Source organism: Hibiscus syriacus, unplaced genomic scaffold (assembly GCF_006381635.1).
Source record: "Hibiscus syriacus cultivar Baekdansim isolate YM2019G1 unplaced genomic scaffold, ASM638163v2 tig00001644_pilon, whole genome shotgun sequence".
NCBI classification, from domain to species: Eukaryota; Viridiplantae; Streptophyta; class Magnoliopsida; order Malvales; family Malvaceae; genus Hibiscus; species Hibiscus syriacus.
In genome coordinates this window covers 3,288,158-3,296,160 of record NW_024061878.1, presented here as the reverse complement: position 1 = coordinate 3,296,160, position 8,003 = coordinate 3,288,158, and positions in this window count along the sequence as shown.

Here is an 8,003-nt window from a genome sequence, read left to right as displayed (position 1 = left end):
CAACAACATCATTATGAAGATTTAAGCTTTGAGTTTAATTTTTGCAAGATAAAGACTATTTTTATCATCCAATCTTTAAGGAGAGTGATTGCTAGCTAAAGAACCTCTATTTCTGGAATTAATCATCAAGTAGTGTATTTCTAATCCTTTGTCGTATTAAGTTTTTATAAATTTGTAAACTTTGCTAAGATTTGGTTATTTGAGTATTTTAGGGTTTTTCTTTGATTTCTCAAAAAAATTACGTTTTAGGTGTTAATAACACACTCTTATGAAACCTTAAGAACCTAAATAACTTACTAAAGCTTCAGAATAAGTTTACAAACCAAGCCAAGTCATTTGGGATGACTTTTGAGTGATTTTTGAGCCTAAATAAACTATTTTAGGGTTCAAGTATCGTTACTGGTTAAATTGGGACTAAAATTAGGGCAAATATCGATACTCACAGTGATAATATTGATATTGAGGTTCATTTTTCGCAACATAATGCATTTTTAGTATCGATACTCATAGGGATAACTGTTGAACCATGTTTTATAATATTTTGATATAACAAATTAAGGCAAAATGTTTTTGGACTTAATCGAATTTGTTTAAAGTTTTCAAAAGTTTTAAAAAATAATTAAAAGTCTATTAGAATAAAATTTGAGCAGAAAATTGATTTTAAAGGTACGTAATTGATAACTTCGTAAAAAGACTATATTTTAGATCTTTTTTTACTTAAGTTATTGATTGTCTAAAAGCCATTGACATAGCATTTTAGCTGCATATAGTTACATTTAAGACATATTTTCATGTGGTGGATAAGTTTTGCCAAGGTAAAGCTTAGTTGATTAAACTGATGTTGCTGATAAGAAATGTTGCTAGGGCCAATGGAATACAGAAGACGAAGATAGTGAGGAACAGATTTTCCTTGCCAAGGCAAGATTTATCTTGCAAGTCTGACGCTGATCTGACGAACTACTGATGTCACCTGCCAGCTGTCTGATTGACCTCATGTGCAAGCAAGCCTCTAAGATTCTGACAACAACCAACCGCCTTTCTATTTATAGCTTGGACAAGAAAACATGGGTATTTTGGGAATATTTAATGATGTGAAACCCTAGGAAAATTCCCTCAATAAATACCAAGTTACAACCGCCAAAAAGAGGAAGCAGAGGGGATAATCATACACAGAAAATACTATAGGTTTGGAAAAAGGTGGTCGTAGCGTCCTTTTTCCACCGCCCCCACTCGTTTGTCCTTGGTGCACTCCATAGCTAGGCTTCACCGGGGCGACGTCCAGACCCTCGAGAGAGGCTGATGTGCTGAAGCAGCCTTATTGGTTGTCTGATGTCACGAAAGAGCTCTGTAATGGGAGTTTTTCTTCCTCTTGTTCTTCATGTTTTAATTTTCTAAGGGCTTGTACTTAATGAATATTTTTGGGATGATGTTAACCACACCATAAAATATTTTATTTAATGTTGGGAATGTTTGGATGATATTTTATTTTATCGTTAATGAATGATTAAGTATGTTTTTGTTAAGTGTTGTTTTGTTCATTGTTTTAACCTTTTACCTTGACACTGTAAGAGCTTCGAGTGATTGCCCGGTGCCTAGGTGAAATATTTCTAAACCTTGTAAGAGCGTCGTGAGATTACCGTTTGTCTAGATATTGATTCTTAGATTCGAGAGAATTAAGATAGATCTACGTGAATAATGGAATGGATTCGGGATGGTGATTTTCTAACTTGTCTACCTTAGAGATAAGGAGAGGGTTTCAATCAACTAAAAGGGATAAATGCTGGAATAGGATAGACATCGACTATAGTTCACACTGAGGGGTATTCCCACAATAACAGTCTTACAAACCAAGGGTTGTAGCTCACGTCGAGTAGTATTTCCATAACAACCGTCTAATAATACTCAGTAATCCTGTCGGGCATCCTAAGTATAGCATACCAAATCATTCTTAGCATAAAATAACTTATTGCCATAGCAAAACCAACCTAATAGTCTGATTGTGTGAGGTTTCCAATCTATTTACAGGGTTTTGATAACTTTAGCATTGACAACTTTTATTTGTTTACCTTTGCATATTTTTCTTGTCTCGGCATAACTTTTATGCTCTTTTCACTTTACAATTTTTCTTTCTTCGGTCATACTTTTTCCATTACATATTTTCCTTGTTTATATCATTATACTTATATATATAGGATTAGTTAGTGACACCTATTCATAGCTGTAGAAATCTTTTAAAAGCCTTCCAATCCCTGTGGAGATGATACTCACTCACTACTATATTACTTGCATCGATTGTGTACACTTGCACATATTTGCTTGTCTTAGCATATACATTTATAAGCGATCAAGTTTTTGGCACCGTTGTTGGGGATTGGCAATTGGTGCTTTTAAAAGTTTTGTTATAGCATTATCTTATTTCTTTATTATTGTATTTTTATTTTATTTTTATGGATTTATTCTCTATTTTTGTTTACCTTTTTCAGGTGTTGTGCGGTTGCATAACTTGTAGAAGTCCCAAGGAACCTTTATCTCATTTTGAACCTGAGATCAAAAAAAATTTCTACCAAAGAAGATATGTTCAAGGAGCTTAAAAAGCTATATACGAAGTTCAAAATTAAGCGGAGGAACCTGAAGAATTGAATGCCACAAAAAATAAAAATGCGAAGAATGTTGCAAGACCTTGAACTATTAGAGATCCCTTAGCTCCCACCTTGGATGACCTTAAGCCTGCTATTGTATCTCCTAAGATTCAGGCAGACCACTTTGAATGTTCGACATGATGGTCTTGATTGGACAGTTTGGTGGTGCTCCTCATGAGGATGCAAGACAACATGTTCGAGTATTTTTGGAGGTCCGTGACTCCTTTCGATAGGAAGGTGTGCATGAAGATATACTAAAATTGAAGTTATTTCCATATTCTTTGAATGATCACGACAGGGCATGGATTAATGGATGACCTTTCAGCTCGATAAGGTCTTGGGTAAATTTGTGCAAACAATTTTTTCTATGGCATAATCAACCCAATATGAACAAACATATCAGGAAAGCCATAACATCTTTTTGCCAAGGCGATGAAGAGTCTATTTATGTGTGTTGGGACTGATACAAAAGTTTGCTTCGCAAGTGAACCAATCATGGATTCCATGACTGGACTCAAGTTGTGATGTTCTATAATGGAGTAAACGCACCCACTCGCATGATGTTGGATGCTTCGGCGAATGGTACTCTACTTGAAAAATCACTCGAGGAAGCCTTTGATATCCTTGATAGGATAGCCAATAATGATTATCAATTCTCATATACGATGCTTGGAACTGGAAGAAAAGTTTCTAGGGAAAACTTGATGCCAAGGATTCAGTGTCTGCCCAACTTTCTGCCATAACAAATATGTTAAAAAATTTGTAGCATTCCAACGAGGTGAAGGAAGTCAATGTAACCAACTCAGCATTCAATTTTTGCCATGACAACCATCATGAAAGTGAATGCCCAGAAAACCAGGACTCCATCAATTTTGTGAGCAATTTTAATAGAAGCAACAACAACCCTTACTCTAATACATACAATCCTGGATGGCGACAACATCCAATTTTTTCGTGGGAGACCAACAACACCATGCATGTAGCCTTAACATGCCACAATAAAGTATTTCTGAACCTACAAATTTTTAGCATCAACGGATGCCCTGACAAAATATTAACAAGGGTTCAACATCTTTCTCAAATTCTAATTCCCTATAAGCTTCATTGCAAGATTTTATGGCCTCGACAAAAGATTTCACGACTTCAACTAAGGCCTTGATGCACAAACACTCTTCAACAATTAAAAGACATGGCATACTGTTGCAAAGTCAGTCAAATTTATTACGAAGTCATAGCTCATTTTTGAGAGCATTGGAGAATCAAGTGAGCCAAATTGCCACGACATTACATGCTTGCCCACAAGAAAGCCTCCCTAGTGATACTGATGTCAGTAAGCCTCACGAAAATGAGCAATGCAGTGCGCTTACAATGAGGAGTGGTACCTAACTCAATCAAGAAGACAAGTTTGGGGGGAAGAATCAAGAAAAGTTTCGCTGCGGCACTGTACCAGAAGAATCTAAAGGTCAAGCTGAACTTATTGTACAAGAATAATTACCTATGGAGAAGGAAAAGGATGAGTGTTTAACAAGTCATCCTACTGATGGTAGAAAATTTATTGCCACGACAAAAGTTTCACCCCCACCTACAGCAGATGAAGTCAAGCACCCTTCACCCTTCCCTCAACGATTGAAGAAGCATAATGAAGAGATCCTATTCCACTACGATTCAACTTCATGCAGAGATCACTTTAAAGGAGAGATGACTACTGCAAGGTCCTACAATTCAGATGTGAAAGACATGAAATGCCATGGCAAAATATTTTGAAGGTGGAACTGTTATATGTGTGGGGCATTTTAGTCTATACTACTGCTCCGATTGAACACAACAAAACTACTATATCAATTCAGGATGTTTGGAGTTTGCATCCCTTAAACCCTATTTATTTTATTTTATTTTGGTCAAGGCAATTTTTTAGTGTTTATGTTTTTATTTGCTTTATTTTCTTTTAATATTAGTTTTTTATAAGAACAGACTTCCAAGCATGTGGACAAGAGTAAAGGCCTTGTGGATACTACACCCACTTAGAAAGAATACTCAATTGGTGTTGGCATAAATGATGACATTTCTGATGATGTTCACCCATCTACACAAATGCCAAGGCGAATTGCGACACCTCCGATCAAACATCGCCTGAAAAGGTCATACAATCACATGTGAACTTCTCCACCTAAGGAATCTGCGCAAAACAACCCCACCACCATTAAAGTAGATGTTAGTCAAGGTATCTTGCATTACATTTCATCTTTAGTTTAGTCTTCATGCATTGAGGATAATGCATCTCTCAAGTTTGGGGGAGGTGTTGTACTCCATACTTAGTTTTTTTTTATAATAATTGGTTGAAATATTTGTTGTCATGGCATGAGTTTCATTAGGATAGTTGTTGGAAAAAGTTGATGATGCCCAATGATAAAAGCAAATTTTATTGGCTAGGCCAGAATTATTTTACATGACTGTTGAAGGCTAGAACTGACCTTAGGACTTGATTCTTTGTGACTTTTTGAACACGATTGTATGTTTTCTCTACTTAAGGTGCTTAAAAAATATTTAGGAAAGAACTTTTTGCGCGTCGTGACATTAAATGTTTGAAAGGCTAAATTAAACTCCTTAATGTTTTGAATTGTGTTGAATTACAAATAAATGCCTCAACATAACTATAGAGGGACACTCCGCTATGCAATGTCATGACCTATAAAAATCCCTTAAATAATTGGTTGCCTCGACATATGAGTGAATGAAAGTAGTCACATGATGACTCTACCTGACTAGCTCGGGGGTGGAAGGTATGCTCCTTTTCACTTAGAGTGTGGAATGGTAGTGTGATGAGCTGACTCCCCTTAAAGTATGCTTAAAAAAATCTACTTGACTAGCTCGAGGGTGGAAGGTATGCTCCCTTTAACTTAGAGTGTGGGATGGCAGTGTGATGAGCTGAATCTCCTTGAAGTATGTAAAAAAAAGTTGAAGTTAAATGTTGAAAAAATAGGTGTGAAACTATGCTTGATGAATAATTTGATGTCTTGGTAAAAAATAAGCGCTTACTTATGAGTTTTCTAACTACGTTAAAGCATAGACTGGTATACAATAACGCACACACACCGACAAAGAATCCTAACCTAGGAAAGGTATTTCACTTCTCGTACAGGCTACCATGGTGAGGCTAAACTTTTTGCTTATTATCCATTGCTTGAGGATAAGTAATAACTTAAGTTTGGAGGTGTGATAACTTCGTAAAAACACTATATTTTAGGTATTTTTTTACTTAAGTTATTGATTGTCTAAAAGCTATTGACATAGCATTTTAGCTGCATATAGTTGCATTTAGGATATATTTTCAAGTGGTGGATAACTTTTGCCAAGGTAAAGTTTATTTGATTAAATTGATGCTGTTGATGAGAAAGGTTGTTTGCTGATGATGCATGAAATGACTGAGGAAAAATTTATTTGCCAAGACAAATTAATTTGCTAGGGCCAATGGAACACAGAAGACGAAGACAGCGAGGAACATATTTTCCTTGCCAAGAAAAGATTTATCTTGCAAGTCTGACGTGGATTTGATGAACTGTTGACGTCACCTGCCAGCTGTCTGATTGACCTCATGTGCAAGCAAGCCCCCAAGATTCTGACAACAACAAGTCGCCTTTCCATTTATAGCTTGGACAAGAAAACATGGGTATTTAGGGAATATTTAATGATATGAAACCCTAAAAAAATTGCCTCAATAAATACCCAGTTACAACCAGCAAAAAGAGGAGGTAGAGGGGAGAATCATACAGAGAAAATACCCTAGGTTTGGAAAAAGATGGTCGCAATGTCCTTTTTCCACTAGCCCCACTCGTCCGTCCTTGGTGCACTCCATAGCCAGGCTTCGTAGGGGTGGTGGCCAGACCCTCAAGAGAGGCTGGTGCGCTAGAGCAGTCATGGTGGTAGTCTGATGTCACGACAGAGCTCTGTTATGGGAGATTTTCTTCCTCTTGTTCTTCATGTTTTATTTTCATAAGGGCTTGTACTTAATGAATATTTTTGGGATGATGTTAACCACACCATAAACTGTTTTATTTGGTGTTGGGAATGCTTGGATGATATTTTATTTTACCGTTAATGAATGATTAAGTATGTTTTTGTTAAGTGTTGCTTTGTTCACTGTTTTAACCTTTTGCCTTGACACTGTACGAGCTTTGAGAGATTGCCTGGTGCATAGGCAAAATATTTCTATACCTTGTAAGAGCGTTGAGAGATTGTCGTTTGTCTAGTTATTGATTCTTAGATTCGAGGGAATTAAGATAGATCTACGTGAACAATAGAATATATCCAGGAAGGTGATGTTCTAGCTTGTCTACCTTAGAGATAAGGAGAGGGTTTCAATCGACTAAAAGGGATAAATGCTGGAGTATGATAGACAAAGACTATAGTTCACGCTGAGGGGTATTACCACAACAACAGTCTAAAAAACCAAGGGTTGTAGCTCACGCCGAGTAGTATTGCCATAGCAACTGTCTAAGAATACTCAGTAATCCTGTCGGGCATCCTAAGCATAGCATACCAAATCATTCTTAGCATAAAATAACTTATCGCCATGGCAAAACCAACCTAAGTGCTCTGTTAGAAGTCTGATTGTGTGAGGTTTCCAATCTATTTACATGGTTTTGATAACTTTAGCCTTAACAACTTTTATTTGTTTACCTTTGCATATTTTTCTTGTCTCGACAAAAATTTTCTACTCACTTCACTTTACAATATTTCTTGCTTCGGCCATACTTTTTTCCATCTGTTCATACCATTTGCCATTACATATTTTCCTCATTTATATCATTAGACTTATATACTTAGGATTAGTTAATGACACCTATTCCTAGCTATAGTAATCTTTTAAAAGCCTTCCAATCCATGTGGATACGATACTCACTACTATATTACTTGCATCGATTGTGTACACTTGCACATATTTACTTGTCTTAGCATATACATTTATAAGCGATTAGTAGTACCGATACTATTCTTCCAGTATCGATACTACATGAACAATACCGATATTGTTCACGTGGTACCGATACCAAAGGTAAGAGAAATATCAATACTCTAAAGGTAGTATCGATACTATCATATGTTTTCCAAATAGCTCAAATTCCAGAATGCAAAATAGGTATCGCTACCCAAAGGGGTACCGATACTACTTTACATATTAATATTGATACCATAAGCATAGTATCGATATTGGTCAGGCCCAACAGCTAGTAACGACTAGTTTATTTAAATATTATAAAGAAAGTACCAATAATCATTAAAGAAGTACCAATACTCCCTGTCTTGGGTAGTTTTATTTTGCAGAAAAATTATCCCCAACGGCTAGAAACGACCACAAACTCATTA